The sequence below is a fragment of the Peromyscus californicus genome, unplaced genomic scaffold (genome assembly GCF_007827085.1).
Source record: "Peromyscus californicus insignis strain IS unplaced genomic scaffold, ASM782708v3 Scaffold_46__1_contigs__length_323970, whole genome shotgun sequence".
NCBI lineage: Eukaryota > Metazoa > Chordata > Mammalia > Rodentia > Cricetidae > Peromyscus > Peromyscus californicus.
The window spans coordinates 64,995-83,200 of record NW_026294558.1 but is presented as its reverse complement, the minus strand read 5'-3'; positions in this window follow the sequence as shown (position 1 = coordinate 83,200).

The following is an 18,206-nucleotide window of genomic DNA, read 5'->3' as shown; positions in this document are numbered from 1 at the left end:
CATTTCCCACAATTCCATTCACTATGTCATCAAAACTACATTTCCCACAATTCCATGCTCTAACTTCTCATGACTCCATTTCCCACAGTGCCTATCCCTGTGTATTCAGAACTACATTTCTCATGGTCCCTTTCTCTCTTTCATCAGAACTACATCTCCCACTGTTCCATTGTCTATGTCATGAGAACTACATTTCCCAAAGGTCGTTTCCCTACATTTAAGAACTACATTTCCCACCATACTTTCCTGTGTGTCTTCAGAACTACATTTACTAGAGTTCCATTCTCTGTGTCATCAGAACTACATTTCCCAAAGTTCCATTCTCTACCTTGTCATGACTACATTTCCCAGGGTGCCTTTCTCTGGGCCATCAGAGCTGTATTTCCAAAAGTTCCTTTCCCTACCTCATCAAAACTCCATTTTCCACCGCGCTTTTATCTGTGTCTTCAGAACTACATTTCCCACAGTGCTTTCTCTATATCATCAAAACTTCATTTCCCACAGTGCCTATCTTCATGTTTTCAGAACTACATTTTCCACCGTGCCTTTCTCTGTATCATCAAAACTACATTTCCCATAGTGCATTTTGGAACATCATCTGAACTACATTTTCCCACAGTACCATTCTCTATATCATCAGAACTACATTTCCAAAAGTTCCATTCTCCACATAGTCAGGGCTACATTTCTCACAGTTCCATTCTCTCCTTTGTCAGGAATATATTTACTAGAGTTCCATTCTCTATGTCATCTGAACTACATTTCCCAAAGTTCCAGCCACTATGTCATCTAAACGTCATTTCACTCAGTTCCATTCACTATGTCATAAGAACTGCATTTCCCACAGTCCCTTTCTCTTTGACATGAAAACTGCATTTTCCATAGTTCCATTCTCTAGACTATCAGGACTACATTTCCCAGAGTGTCTTTCTCTAACTCATCACAACTACATTTCCTACAGTTCCATTCACTATGTTATCAAAACTACATTTCCCACAGTTCCATTCTCTACCTCCTCAGTACTACATTTCTCACAGTGCCTTACTCTACATCATCAGAACTACATTTCCCACAATTCCTTTCTATATTTCATCAGATCTATATTTCCCACATTTCCTTTCTCTTTCATCAGAACTACATTTTCAAGACTTCAATTCTCTATGTCATAAGAACTACATTTCCCACACTTGCATTTTCTACATTCTCAGGTCTACATTTCACAGTGCCATCAGAACTACATTTTCCACAGTACCTTTCTCTGGGTCATCCGAACTACATTTCTCAATTTCCATTTACTATGTCATCAGAACTACATTTCCCAGAGTGCCTTATTCTACATCATCATAACTACATACCCAAGAGTTTCATTCTCTCCTTTTTGATGAGTACATTTCCCAAAGTTCCATTCTCTTTTTTCTCGGGAATTCATTTCCCACGGTGCATTTCCCTGTGTCCTCAGAACTACAATTCCCCAAATTCCTATTCCTACCTCATCAAAACTACATTTTCCACCATGCCTTTCTCTGTGTCTTCAGAAATACATTTACCGCACTGCATTTGTCTCTGTAATCAGAACTACATTTCCCAGAGTTCCTTTCTGTCATTCATCAGAACTACATTTTCACAGTTCCATTCACTGTGTCATTAGAACTACATTTCCCACAGTTCCGTTCACTATGTCATCAGTACTGCAATTCCCATAAGACCATTCTCTAAATTTCCAGGACTACATATCCCTCAGTGCCTTTCTCTACGTATTCAGAACTACAATTTTTCACAGTTCAATTCTCTATGTCATCAGAACTACATTTCTGAAAGTTCCTTTCCCTACGTCATGAAAACTAATCTACCTCATGAAAACTAATCTACCCACTGTGCTTTTCTCTGTGTCCTCAGAACTACATTTACCACAGTTCCATTCTCTACATTGTCAAGACTACATTTCCCACACTTCCATTCACTGTGTCATCAAAACTACATTTCCCAAAGTTCCAATCTCTAAATTCTAGGGCTACATTTTCCACAGTGACTTATTGTGTGACATCAGAACTACATTTCTCACTCTGCCTTTCACCATCTCATAAGAACTACTTTTTCCTCAGTGCCTTTCTCTACGTCATCAGAACTAATTTTTCACTGTTCCATTCTATATTTCATCAGAACTACATTTACCACAATTCCATTCCTACATTGTCAAGACATCATTTCCCAGATTCCATTATCTATGTCATCAGAACTACATTTCCCAAAGTTCCTTTCCCTAACTCATCAAAACTCCATTTCCCAACCTGCTTTCCTCTGTGTCTTCAGAACTACATTTACCTCAGTGCCATTCTATGTGTCATCAGAACTTCATTTCCCACAGTGCCTTTCTTTGTGTCTTAAGAACTACATTTTCCTCTGCGCCTTTCTCCGTGTCCTCAGAACTACGTTTCCCAATCTTCCATTCTCTACCTCCTCAGGACTACATTTTCCACAATTCCTCTCTCTGTGTCATCAGAACTACATTTCTTACAGTTCCATTCTCGATATTGTCAACACTACATTTCGCACAGTTCCGTTTTCTATGTCATCAAAACTCTATTTCCCACCATGCTTTTCTCTGTGATTAAGAACTACATTTCCCACAGTTCCTTTCTCTACCTCATCAGAACTACATTTCCCAGAGTTCCATTCTCTACATATCACGACTACATTTCCCACAGTTCCAATCTCTGTGTCATCACAACTTCATTTCCCACGTGCCTTTCTTCATGTATTCAGAACTCCATTTCCCTCTGTGCCTTTCTCTCTGTCATCAGAACTACATTTCCCTCAGTGCCTTTCTGTATGTCATCAGAACTACATTTCCCACAATGCCTTTTTCCATCTCTTCAGAACTGCATTTCCCTCAGTGTCTTTCTCTATGTCATTAGAACTACATTTCTTCACAGTTCCATTCTATATGTTATCAGAACTTCATTTCCCAAGGTCCATTCTCTACATTGTCAAGACTTTATTTCCCATAGTTCCATTCTCTAGGTCATCAGAACTACATTTCCCACAATTCCATTCTCTACATTGTGAAGACATAATTTCCCATATTTCCACCCTGTATGTTATCAGAATTACATTTCCAACAGTTCCTTTCTCTCTTTCCTCAGAACTAAATTTCCCAGAGTTCCATGCTTTATGTCATCTTAACTACATTTCCCACCATTCCATTCTCTACAGTGTGAGGATTACATTTCCTACAGTTCATGATCAACACTATATTTTTTCACAGTTAAATTTTTTATGTCATCAGAACTATATTTCCCACAGTTCTGTTCACTACATTGTCAAGACTACATATCCCACAGTTCCTTGCTCTATGTCATCAGAACTATATTTCCCACAGTTCCATTCTCTCTGTCTTCAGAATTACATTTTCCCAAAGTATCATTCTCTATGTCATCAGAACTATATTTCCCACAGTTTCATTCTCTGTGTTTTCTGAACTACATTTCCCATAGTTGCATTTGATATGTCACCAGAACTACATTTCAAACAGTTCCATTCACTACGTTGTCATGACTACATTTCCCAGAGGGTCTATCCAAGGTCACAGAACTACATTTTCCCACATTTTTATTCTCTATGTCATCAGAACTACATTTCCCACAGTTCCATTCACTATATCATCCAATAACATTTCCCACAGTTCCATTATCTACCTTCTCAGGACTACATTTCCCACAGTGCCTTTCCGTGTAAAATCAGAACTATATTTTCTATATTTCCATTCTCTCTTTCATCAGAACGACATTTCCCACAGTTCCATTCTCTATATCATCATAACTACATTCCCCACAGTTCCATTCTCTACCTTGTAATGACTAGATTTCTCAGAGTGTCTTTCCCTAGTTCATCAAAACTACATTTCCCAACTTCCATTCACTATGTCATAAGAACTACATTTCCTAAAGTTCCATTATCTAATTTCACAGGACTACATTTTCCACAGTGCCTTTCTCTGGGTCATCACAGCTACATTTCCCAAAGTTCCTTTCCCTACCTCATCAAAACTCATTTTCCCACCGTGTGTCTTCAGAAATACATCTACACATTTCCATTCTCTGTGTCATCAGAACTACCTTTCCCACTGTTCTATTCATTGTGTCATCAAACTACATTTCGCAATGTTCCAATCTCAAACTTCTCAGAACTACGTTTCCCACAGTGCCTTTCTTGTGTCATCAGAACTGCATTTCCCTAAATGACTTTCTCTACATCATCAGAACTACAGTTTTTCACATTTCCATTCTCTGTGTCATCAGAACTATATTTCCCACAGTTCAATTCTCTGCATTGTCAGGACTATAATTTCCCACAATTCCACTCACTGCATCATTAAAACTACATTTCCCAAAGTTCCAATCTCTAACTTGTCAGAACTATGTGTCACACAGTGCCTTTCTCTATGTCATCAGAAATAAATTCTCACAGTGCCTTTCTCTGTGTCATCAGAAATACATTTCCCAAATATACTTTCTCTACATTATCAGAACATTTCCCACAGTTCCTTTCTCTACAATTCAGAACTACATTTCCCACAGCTCCATTCTCTATGTCATAAGAATTACTATTCCCAAAGTTTCATTCCCTATGACATCAGAACTACATTTCTCACAGTGCCTTGCTCTACATCATCAGAATTGCATTTCTCACAGTACCATTCTCTCTTTCATCAGAACAACATTTCCCACAGTTTCATTCTCTATGTCATCAGAACTATATTTCAAAGAGTTCCATTCACTACATTGTCATGACTACATTTCCCACATGTCTTTGTCTAGGTCATCAGAAGTACATTTCAAAGAGTTCCATTAACTACAGTGTCCTGACTACATTTCCCAGAGTGTCTTTCTGTATGTCATCACAAGTTCATTTTCCTCAATTCCATTCACTATGTTATCAGAACTGCAATTCCCAAAGTTCCATTCTCTACCTCCTAAGGACTACATATCCCACAGTGCCTTTTTCTGTGTCATCAAAACTAGATTTTCCTCATTGCCTTTCTCTACATAATCAGACCTACATTTTTTTACAGTTCCATTCTATATACCATCAGAACTACATTTACCACAGTTCCATCCTCTACATTATCAATACTACATTTCCTACAGTTCCATTTTCTATGTCATCAGAACTACATTTCACAAAGTTACATTCTCTAAATTCTCAGGACAACATTTTCCACAGTGCCTTTCTCTGGGTCATCAGAATGACATTTCCCAAAGTTCCTACCCCTACCTCATCAAAACTCCATTTCCCATTGTGCTTTTCTCCGTGTTTTCAGAACTACATTTCCCTATAATTCCATTATCTACATTGTCAAGATGACAATTCCAACAGTTCCATTCTCTATGTTATCAGAACTACATTTCCCACAGTTTCGTTCACTAAATCATCAGAACTTCATTTCCCACAGTTCCTTTCTCTACAATGTCAGGAAACCATTTCCCAGTGTGTCTTTCTCTAAGTCATCAAACTACATTTCCCACAGTTCCATTCTCTACAATGTCAAGACTTCATTTCCTAGGGTGTCTTTCTATAACTCATGCGAACTACATTTAGCACATTTCCATTCACTGTGTCATTAAAACCACATTTCCCAAAGTTCCATTCTCAGGACTATATTTCACACAGTGTTGCCCTGTGTAATTCGAACTACATTTCCCACAGTTCCTTTCTTTCTTTCATCAGAACTACTTTTTCTACCATGGTTTCCTGTGTGTTTTCAGAACTATATTTAACAGAGTTCTTTTCTCTTTTTCATCAGAACTACATTTCCCACAGTGCCATTCACTATGTCATCAGAATTACATTTCCCAGAGCACCTTTCTCCATGATATCCGATATATATCCCAGAGTACCTTTCTCTCCATCATCAGATCTGCATTTCCTCCAGTGACTTTTGATGTGTAATCAGAAATAAATTTCCCACAGTGGCTTTCTCTACATCATCAGAACTACATTTCCCACTATTCCATCTCTACCTTCTCAGGACTACATTGCCAACAGTGCCTCTCTGGGTCTCATCAGAACTATATTTCCCACATTTGCTTTCTCTCTTTCATCAGAACTACATTTCCCACTGTTCCATTCTCTATGTCATCAGAACTTCATTTCCTAAATTTCCATTCTCTACAATGTCAGGACTACATTTCCCAAGGTGCCTTTCTTTGGGTCATCAGAGCTATATTTCCCAAAGATCCTTTTCCTATCTCATCATAATTCCATTTCACACTGTGCTTTTCTCTGTGTCTTCAGAACTACATTTCCCTCTGTGCCTCTCTCCATGTCATCAGAACTTCATTTCCCAAAATTCCATTCATTTTGTCATCAGATCTACATTTCCCACAGTACCTTTCTGTGTCTCATCAGAACTACATTTCCCTGAGTGTCTTTCTTTACAATCAAAAGAACTACATTTTTGACAGTTCAGTTCTATACGTTATCAGAACTACATTTCCCACAGTTCCATTCCCTATATCATCAGCATTACATTTGCCACAGTTCCATTCTCTCTTTCACCAGAACTACATTTTCCATAGTTCCATTCTCTCTATGTCATCAGAATTGTATTTCCCACAGATCCATTCTCTAATATGTAAGGACAACATTATCCACAGTGTCTTTATCTAAGACATCACAATTACATTTCCCACAGTTCCATTCTCTATGTCCTCAAAATTACACTTTCCACAGTTCCATTCTCTACCTCTTCAGGACTTCATCTCCCACAGTTCCATTCTCAAAGTCATCACAACTACATTTCGCACAGTTCTTTTCTCTTTGTCATCAAAAATACATCTCACACTGTTCCATTCTCTACCTCCAAAGGACTACATTTCACACAAGGCTTTCCTCTACATCATCAGAACTACATTTCCCAGAGTTTCTTTCTCTATGTCATCAGAACTACATTTCCCAGAGTTCCAATCACTACACTGTCATAACTTCATTTTCCAGAGTGTCTTTCGCTATGTCATCAGAAATGCATTTCCCACACTTCCATTTACTGTGTCATCAGAACTACATTTTAAAAAGGTCCATTCTCTACCTCCACATAATGTTTTTTCCCACAGAGCCTTTCTCTGTGTCATCAGAACTACGTTTCCCACAGTTCCTGTCCCTACATTGTCAAGACTACATTTCCCACAGTTCCATTCACTATGTCTTCAGAACTACATTTCCCACAGTGTCTTGCTCTACCTCAAATAAATTCCATTTCTCACCTTACCTTTCTCTCATTCATCAGAACTACATTTCCCAGAGTGTCCTTCTCTAAGTCATCACAACTACATTTCCCACAGTTCCATTCTATACATCATCAGACTTACGTTTCCCACAGTTCCATTTTCTACATTCTCAGGACTACATATCCCACAGTGCCTTGCTCTACATCATCAGAATTACATTTCCCACTGTACCTTTCTACCCTTCATCAGATCTAAATTTCCCAGAGTATCTTTCTCTAAGTCATCAGAACTACCTTTCTCACAGTCCATTCACTATATCATCAAAACTACATTTCCCAAAGTTCCAATCTCTCACTTCTCAGGACTACATTTCCCACAGTGCCATTCTGTGTGTCCCTAGAACTACATTTCCCAAACTACCATTCTCTAAATTTTCAGGACTACATTTGCACAGTGCCTTTCTCTGTCTCTTCAGAAGTACATTTCCCTCAGGATCTTTCTGAACGTCATCAGAACTACATTTTTTTTCACAGTTCCATTCTCTATGTCATCCAAACTACATTTCCCACAGTTCCATTCTCTACAATGTCAGGGATACATTGCTCAGGTTGTCTTTTTCTATGTCATCAGAACTACATTTCACACTATTCCATTCACAATGTCATCGAGACTACATTTCCCACATTCCATTTTCTACAATCTCAGGACTACATTTCCCACAGAGACTTTACCAGTGTGTTCACAAAATCACTGCCCACAATTCCTTTCTCTCTTTCATCAGAACTACATTTCCCACAGTTACATTCTCTATCTCATCAGAACTACATTTCCCACAGTTACATTCTCTATGTCATCAGAACTACATTTCCCAAGTTCTATTCTCTAACTTCATAAGACTACATTTCCCACCATTCCTTTCCTGGGACATCAGAGCTCCATTTCCCAAAGTTCCTTTCCCTACATCATCAAAACTCTATATCCCACCGTGCTTTTCTCTGTGTCTTCAGAACTACATCTACCACAGTTCCATTCTCTGTGTCATCAGAACTACATTTCCCTCAGTGCCTTTCTCCATGTCATCAAACCTACATTTCCCACAGTTCCATTCTCTACATATCAAAACTACGTTTCCCACATGTCCATTTTCTATGTCATCAGATCTACATATCTACAGTTCCATTCACTATGTCATCAGAACTACATTTCCCACAATGTCTTTCTCTGTGACATCAGAAATATATTTGCCAAAGTACCATTCTCTACATGAGAACTACATTTCCCACAGTGCCTTTTTCTGTGTCATCAGAACTACATTTTTGACAGTTTCATTCTATATGTCATCAGAAGTTCATTTCCCACAGTTCCATTCTCTAATATCTCAGGACTACATTTCCCACAGTGCCTTTCTATGGATCATCAGAAATACATTTCACAAAGTTCCTTTCCCTACCTCATCAAAACTCCATTTCCCACAGTGCCTTTCTTTGTGTTTCAGACTTACATTCCCCTTGTGCCTTTCTTCATGTCATCAGAACTACATTTCCCACAGTATCATTCACTATGTCATTAAAACTACATTTCCCTAAGTTCCATTCTATAACTTCTCAGAACATGATTTCCCTGAGTGCCATTCTGTACAGTTTCCGAACTACATTTTCCAAAGTTCCTTTCTCCATGTCATCAGAACTTCATTTCCCACAGTGCCTTTCTCTAAATCATCACAACTACATTTTCCTCAGTACCTTTCACTATGTCATCAGAACTATACCTTTTGACAGTTCCATCCTATATGTCATCAGAACTACATTTCCCACAGTTACATTCTAAACATTGTCAAGACTACATTTCCCACAGTGCCATTATCTCTGTCATCAGAACTACATTTCCCACAGTTCCATTCTCTACATTGTCAAGACTTTATTTCCCACAGTTCCTTTCTGTAAGTCATCAGAACTACATTTCCCACAGTTCCATTCACTATGTCATCAGAACATTTGCTACAGTGCCTTTCTCTACATCATCAGAAATACATTTTCCCACAACTGTATTCTTTGTGTCATCAAAACTACATTTCCCATACTACCATTCTCTAGATGTCAGGACTACATTTCCCAGGGTATCTTTCTCTGAGTCATCAGAATTACATTTCCCACCATTCCATTCACTATGTCATCAAAACTACATTTCCCACAGATCCAATCACTACCTCACTACCTTTCAGGACTACGTTTCCCCCAGTGCCTTTCTCTCTGTCATCAGAAATACATTTCCCTCAGTGCCTTTCTCTACGTCTTCAGAACTACATTTTTGACAGTTCCAGTTCATATGTCATCACAACTACATTTCCCACAGTTCCATTCTCTATGTCATCAGAAGACATTTTCCCACAATTCCATTCTCTATGTCATCAGACCTACATTTACCAACTTTCCATTCTCTGTGTCATCAGAACTTCTTTTCCCACAGTGCTTTCTCTATAGCATCAGAACTCCATTTCCCACAGTGCCTGTCTTTGTGTCTTCAGAACTACATTTCCCTCTGTGCATTTCTCTACATCATCTGAACTACATTTTTTCAAAATTCCATTTTCTATGTCCTCAGAACTCTATTTCCCACAGTTTCATCCTCTACATTGTCAAGACTATATTACCCACAGTTCCATTCTCTATGTCTTCAGAAATACATAACGCTAAGGTCCATTTACTATGTCATCAGAACTACATTTCCCACAGTGCCTTCCTCTATATCATCAGATCTATATTTCCCAAGTTCCTTTCTCTTTTTCATCAAGACTGCATTTCCCACTGTTCCATTCTCTATGTCATCAAAGTTACATTTCCCACAGTTCCATTCTCTACCTGCTCAGAGCTACATTTCCCATAGTGCCTTTCTCTGTGTCATCAGAACTATGATTCCCAGAGTTAACTTCCCTATGTCTTTAAAACTACATTTCCCACAGTGCCTTTCTCTTTCTCATCACAACTATATATTCCTCATTGTCTTTCTCTACATCATCAGAACTACATTTTTGACAGTTCCTTTCTATACGCCATCAGAACTTCATTTCCAACAGCACCATTCTCTATATTATTAAGACTCATTTCCCAGAGTTCCATTCCTATTTCAACAGAACTACATTTCCTAAAGTTCCATTCTCTAACTTCTCAGGATTACATTTCTCACAGTGCCTTTCTCTGTGTCATCAGAGCGACATTTCCCATAGTTCCTCTCCTTACCTCATTAAAACTCCATTTCCCACCCTGCTTTCCTCTGTGTTATCAGAACTACATTTCCCACAGTTCTTTCTCTATGTCATCAGAACTTCATTTCCCAGGGTGCCTTTCTTCACGTCTTCAGAACTACATTTCCCAATGCACCTTTATCCAAGCCATCAGAACTACATTTCCCACTGTTCCACTCTCTAACTTCTCAGGACTACATTTTCCACAGTGCCTTTCTGTGTGTCATCAGAACTACATTTCCTACAGTGCCTTTCTCTGTCTCATAAGAACTGCATTTTCCTCAGTGTTTCTGCATGCCCTCAGAACTACATTTATCACAGTTCCATTCTACATGTCAACAGAACTACATTTCCCATAGTTCCATTCCCTATGTCGTGAGAACTACATTTCCCAAAGTTCCAATCTCTACCTTATGAAAAGGACATTTCCCACAATGCCTTTTTGTGTCTCATCAAAACTGCATTTCCCTTAGTGCCCTTCTCTACTTCATCAGAACTACATTTTTTCACAGTTGCATTCTCTATGTCATCAGAACTACATTTCCCACAGTTCCATTCTCTTCATTGTCAAGACTACATTTCCCACTCTTCCATTCTCTATGTCATCAGAACTACATTTCCCAATGTTCCATTCTCTAACTTCTCAGGACAACATTTCCCACAGTGCCTTTCTCTGTGTCATCAGAACTACATTTCCCAAATTCCTTTCCCTACGTCATCAAGACTACATTTCTCACTGTCCTTTTCTCTGTGTCTTAAGAACTTCATTTTCGTCTTTGCCTTTCTCCAAGTCATCAGAAGGACATTTCTCACAGTTGCATTCATTATGTCATCAGAACTACATTTCCCAAAGTTCTGTTCTCTGCCTCCTCAGGACTACATTTCCCACAGTGCCTTTCTATGTCACCACAACTACATTTCCTAAGGTACCTATATCTACATCATCAGAACTTCATTTCCCACATTGCCTTTCTCTACATCATCAGACCTTCATTTCCCTCAGTTCCTTTCTGTGTGTCATCAGAAATGATTTTTCACAGTGCCTTTCTCTGTGTCATCACAGCTACATTTCCCACAGTGCCTTTCTATACATCATTAGAACTACATTTCCCCCAGGGCCTTTTTCTACATCATATACACTATATTTCCAAAAGAGCCTTTCTCTGTTTCATTAGAACTACATTACCCAAAGAGCCTTTCTCTACACCATCATAGTGACATTTCCCACTGTGCCTTTCTCGACATCATCAGAACTGCATTTCCCACAGTTCCATTCACTACATAGTCATGACTACATTTCCCAGAGTGCCTTTCTCTATGTCATCAGAACTACATTTCCCACAGTGCCTTTCTCTACCTCATCATAACTATATTTTCCCACACTTTTATTCTGTTTATTAGAACTACTTTTAAATCTCTGCCATATTCTGTGTCATCAGAACTTTATTTCTGACAGTTCCATTCTCTATATCATCAGAACTATATTTCCCAAATTTCCATTCTTTGCTTCCTCATATACATTTCCCACATTGCCTTTCTTTGTGTCATCAGAACGGCATTACCCAAAGAACCTTTCTGTGTGCCATTAGAAATAAATTTCCCACAGTGTCTTTCTCCATGAAATCAGAACTAAATTTCACATTGTACCTTTCTCTTCACCATCAGTACTGCATTTCCCACAGTGCCTTTCTCTGGGTCATTAGAAATAAATTTTCCACAGTACCTTTCTCTGTGTCATCATAACTGTATTTCCCAAAGAGCCTTTCTCTCTGTCACCAGAACAACATTTTTCCAATTCCTTTATCTACATCATCACAACTACATTTCCCACAGTGCCTTTCTCTCTTTCTCATAAGTATATGTCCCACAGTTCCCTTCTCTATGTCATTAGAACTACATTTCCCACAGTTTTATTCTCTATATTGTCATGACTACAGTTTTCAGGTTGTCTTTCCCTAAGTCATCAAAACTACATTTCCCAAGTTCCATTCACAATGTCATCAGAACTACATTTTCCAAAGTTCATTCTCCAACTTCAAAGAACTACATTTCCCAAAGTTCCTTTCTATGGGTCAACAGAACTGCAGATCCCAAAATTCCATTCCCTATGTCATCAAAACTCCATTTCCCACCGGACTTTTCTCTGTCTCTTTAGAATTAGATTTAGCACAGTACCATTCTCTGTGTCCTGAGAACTCCATTTCACACAGTGCATTCCCTATATCATCAGAACTTCATTTTCCACAGTTTCTTTCTTTGTTTTGAGAACTACATTTCCCTAGATGCCTTTCTCCATGTCATCAGAATGACATTTCCCCCGTGCCTTTCTCTAAAACATCAGAAGTACATTTCCCACAGTTTCATTCTCTACATTGTCAAGACTACATTCCCACAGTCCCATTTGCTATGTCATCAGAACTACATTTCCCACAGTTCCATATCCTATGTCATGAGAACTACATTTCCCAAAGTTACAGTCTCTACTACTTCTGCTCTACATATCCCACAGTGCCTTTCTCTGTGTCATCAGACTTACATTTTCCACAGTGCCTTTCTCTGTGTCATCAGACCTACATTTCCCACAGTGCTTTTATCTATCTCATTAGAACTACATTTCCCTCAGTGCCTTTCTCTCCATTGTCAAGTCTACATTTCCCACAGTTCCATTCTGTATGTCATCAGAACTATATTTCCCAAGGTTCCATTCTCTACTTTCTCAGGACTACATTTACTACAGTGCCTATCTCTGGGTCATAAAAACTACATTTCCCAAAGTTCCTTTCACTACCATATCAAAACTCCATTTCCCACTGTGCTATTTTCTGTGTCTTCAGAACTCCATTTCCCACAGTGCCATTCTCTGTGTCATGAAGACTACATTTCCCATATTGCGTTCTCTATATCATCAGAACTTCATTTCACACAGTGCCTTTATTCATTTCTTAAAAGCTCCATTTTACTCTGTGCCTTTCTCCATGTCATCAGAATGACATATCCCACAGTTCCCTTCACTGGGTCATTGGAAATACATTTCCCAAAAATCCATTCTCTGCAGCCTCAGGACTATATTTCCCTCAGTGCTTTTCTCAACATCCTCAGAACTACATTTTCCACAATGCATTTTCTGTGTTATCAGAACTATCTTTCCCAAGGTACCTTTCTCTACATCATCAGAACTTCATTTCCCACAGTGCCTTTTTTTGTGTCATCAGAAATAAATTCCCCACACTTCCTTTCTCTGTGACATCAGAACAACTTTTACCAAACAGCCTTTCTCAACATCATCAGAAGTACATTTTCCACAGTGCCTTTCTCTGTGTCATCAGATACACATTTCCCACAGTGCCTTGCTCTATATCATCAGATCTATATTCCCCAAGTTCCTTTCTCTTTTTCACCAGGACTGCATTTCCCACTGTTCCATTCTCTATGTCATCAAAATTACATTTCCCACAGTTCTATTCTCTACCTGCTCAGAGCTACATTTACCACAATTCCATTCTCTACTTGCTCAGAGCTACATTTCCCATAGTGCCTTTCTCTTTGTCATCAGAACTACAATTCCCAGAGTTAACTTCCATATGTTATCAAAACTACATTTCCCACATTGCCTTTCTCTTTCTCATTACCACTATATTTTCCTCAGTTCCTTTCTCTACGTCATCAGAACTAGATTTTTTAACAGTTCCATTCTGTCTGCCATTAAAACTTCATTTCCCAAATCTCCATTCTCTATATTGTCAATACTCATTTCCCAGAGTTCCATTCCTATTTCAACAGAACTACATTTCCCAAAGATCCATTCTCTAACTTTTCAGGACTACATGTCTCACAGTGCCTTTCTCTGGGTCATCAGAGCTACATTTCCCAAAGTTCCTCTCCTTACCTCATTAAAACTCCATTTCCCAACGTGTTCTCCTCTGTGTTCAGAACTACATTTACCTCAATGCCATTCCCTGTTTCATCCGAACTTCTTTTCCCACAGTGTTTTCTCTATATCATCAAAATTTCATTTCCCACAGTGCCTTTCTTCGTGTCTTCAGAACTACACTTTCCAATGTGCCTTTATCCATGTCATCAGAAACATATTTTCAAACAGTTCCATTGTCTATGTCATCAGAACTACATTTCCCAAAGTTTTGTACACTAAGTCATCAAAACGCCATTTCCCACCCTACTTTCCTCTGAGTTATCAGAACTACATTTCCCTCAGTTCTTTCTCTATATCGTCAGAACTTCATTTCCCAGTGTGCCATTCTTCGTGTCTTCAGAACTACATTTCGGCCGGGCGGTGGTGGCGCACGCCTTTAATCCCAGCACTCGGGAGGCAGAGCCAGGTGGATCTCTGTGAGTTCGAGGCCAACCTGGGCTACCAAGGGAGTCCCAGGAAAGGCGCAAAGCTACACAGAGAAACCCTGTCTCGAAAAATGAAAAAAAAAAAAAAACAGAACTACATTTCCAAAAGATCCATCACTATGTCATTAAAACTATATTTCCCAAAGTCCCCCTCTCTACCTTCTCAGGACTACATTTTCCACACTGCCTTTCTGTGTGTCATCAGAAGTACATTTCCCACAGTGTCTTTCTCTGTCTCATAAGAACTACATTTCCCTCAGTGTGTTTCTGTATGTCATAAAAACTACATTTTATCACAGTTCCATACTCTATGTCATCAGAACTACATTTCCCACAGTTCCATTTTCTATGTCAACAGAACTACATTTCCCATAGTTCCATTCCCTATGTCGTGAGAACTACATTTCCCAAAGTTCCAATCTCTACCTCATCAAACGTACATTTCCCACAGTGCCTTTTTGTGTCTCATCAGAACTGCATTTCCCTTAGTGCCCTTCTCTACGTCATCAGAACTCCATTTTTTCACAGTTGCATTCTATATGTCATCAGAGCTACCCTTCCCACACTTCCATTCTCTTCGTTGTCAAAACTACATTCCCACAGTTCCATTCTCTATGTCATCAGAACTACATTTCCCAATGTTCCATTCTCTAACTTCTCAGGACAACATTTCCCACAGTGCCTTTCTCTGCTTCATCAAAACTACATTTCTCAAATTCCTTTATCTATGTCATCAAGACTATATTTCTCACTGTGCTTTTCTCTGTGTCTTTAGAACTACATTTTCGTCTGTGCCTTTCTCCAAGTCATCAGAAGGACATTTCTCACAGTTGCATTCATTATGTCATCAGAACTACATTTCCCAAAGTTCTGTTCTCTGCCCCCTCAGGACTACATTTCCCATAGTGCCTTTCTATGTCACCACAACTACATTTCCTAAGGTACCTTTATCTACATCATCAGAACTTCATTTGCCACAGTGCCATTTTGTGTGTCATCAGAAATGATTTTCCACAGTGCCTTTCTACATCATCAGAACTACATTTCCCCCAGGGCCTTTCTCTACATCATAGAAACTATATTTGCAAAAGTGCCTTTCTCTGTGTCATTAGAACTGCATTACCCAAAGAGCCTTTCTCTATGTCATCATAGTGACATTTCCCTCAGTGCCTTTCTCTACATCATCAGAACTACATTTCCCACAGTGCTTTTCTTGACATCATCAGAATTGCATTTTCCACAGTTCCATTCTCTACATTGTCATGACTTCATTTCTCAGAGTGTCTTTCTCTAGGTCATCAGAACTACATTTCCCACAGCTTCATACACTATGTCACCAGAATTACTTTTCCTAATGTTCCATTCCCTATCTCCTCAAGACTACATTTCCCAAAGTGTCTTTCTCTGTGTCATCAGAAGGAAATTTCCACAGTGCCTTTCTCAGTGTCATCAGAACTACATTTCCCACAGTTCCATTCTCTATGTCATCAGAACTACATTTCCTATAGTGACATTCACTACATCATCACAACTACATTTCCCACAGTGCCTTACTCTACATCATAAGAACTACATTTCCCTCAGTACCTTTCTGTGTGTCATCAGAACTACCTTTCCCACAGTGCCTTTCAATACATCATCAGAACTACACTTCCCACTGTGACTTTCTCTGTGTCATCAGAACTACTAGTCCCACAGTGCCTTTCTGTGTGTCATTAGAACTACATTTTCTACATTGCTTTTCTCTATTATATAAGAATTCCATTTTGCAAAGTACCTTTTTGTGTGTCATCAAAACTACATTTCCCAGAGGGCCTTTTTCTCTGTAATCAGCACTACATTTTCCACAGTTCTGTTCGCTGTGTCATCAGAACTACATTTCCCACAGTTCCATTCTCTACATCACCAGAACTTCATTTCCCACAGTTTCATTCTCTACATTGTCAGAACTACATATCCCAGAGTGCCTTTCTCTACATCATCAGTACTACATTTCCCACAGTGCCTTTCTCTATGTCATCAAAACTACATTTCACACAGTTCCATTCTCTACATCATCAGTACTTCATTTCCCACAGTTTGTTTCTCTACATTGTCAGTACTACATTTCCCAGAGTGCCTGTCTCTACGTCATCAGAACTACATTTCCCAGAGTTCCTTTCCCTATGTCATCAGAATGACATTTCCCACAGAATTTTATTTTATTTGTCTGGATTCTTGGGTTCAATAAGGATATTTTGCTTAGTAGACCTTTGTCAGGGGAGAATTTTGTTTTATTTGTCCTGTTTCTTGGGTTTGATAAGGACATTTTGGATAGTAGACCTTAGTCAGAGGAGAATTTTCTTTTATTTTTCTGGATTCTTGGGTTCAATAAGGACATTGTGGATAGTAGACCTTTGTAGGGGGAGAATTTTGTTTTTTTGTCTGTATTTGTGATTTCAATAAGGACAATTGGGTAGTAGACCTTTGTCAGGGGATAATTTTATTTTCTTTGTCTGGAATCTTTGGTTCGATAATGACATTTTGAGTATTAGACTTTTGTCAGGGGAGAATTTTGTTTTATTTGTCCTGATTCTTGCGTTCAATATTGATATTTTGGATAGTAGTCCTTTGTCAGGGGAGAATTCTGTTTTATTTATCTGGATTCTTGGGTTCAATGTGTACATTCTTGATAGTAGATCTTTGTTAGGGGATAATTTTCTTTTATTTTTTTGGATTCTTGAGTTCAATAAAGACATTTTGAATAGTAGACCTTTGTCAGAGGGGAATTTTGTTTTTCTTTGTCTCCATTCTTGGGTTCAGTGTGTACATTTTGGATAATAGACCTTTGTCAGGGGAGAATTTTTTTAATAGTCTGCATTCCTGGGTTCAATGTGTACATTTTGATAGCAGACATTTTCACGGAAGAATTTTGTTTTATTTGTTTGTTGTCATAGGTTCAGTATGTACACTGTTATAGTAGACCTTTGCCAGGGGAGAAGTTGGTTTTATTAGTCCGGATTCTTGGGTTCAATAAGAACATTTAGGAAGAAGACTTTTGTCAGGGGAGATTTTGTTTTATTTGTCTGGATTCTGGGGTTCAATAAGGACATTTTGGATATTAGACAGTTGTCACGGGAGAATTTTATTTGTTTGGATTCTTAGGTTCAGTAACATTTTTGATAGTAGTCATTTGTAAGTGCAAAATTTTGTTTTATTTGACTAGATTCATGGATTCAGTGTGTACATTTTGATAGTAGACCTTTCTCAGGAGAGAATTTTGTTTATTTGTCTGGATTTGTGGGTTCAATAAGGACATTTTGAATAGCAAAACTTTGTCAGAGTATAATTTTTTTATTGGTCTAGATTCTTGAGTACAAAAAGGAAATTGTAGATCTTTGATG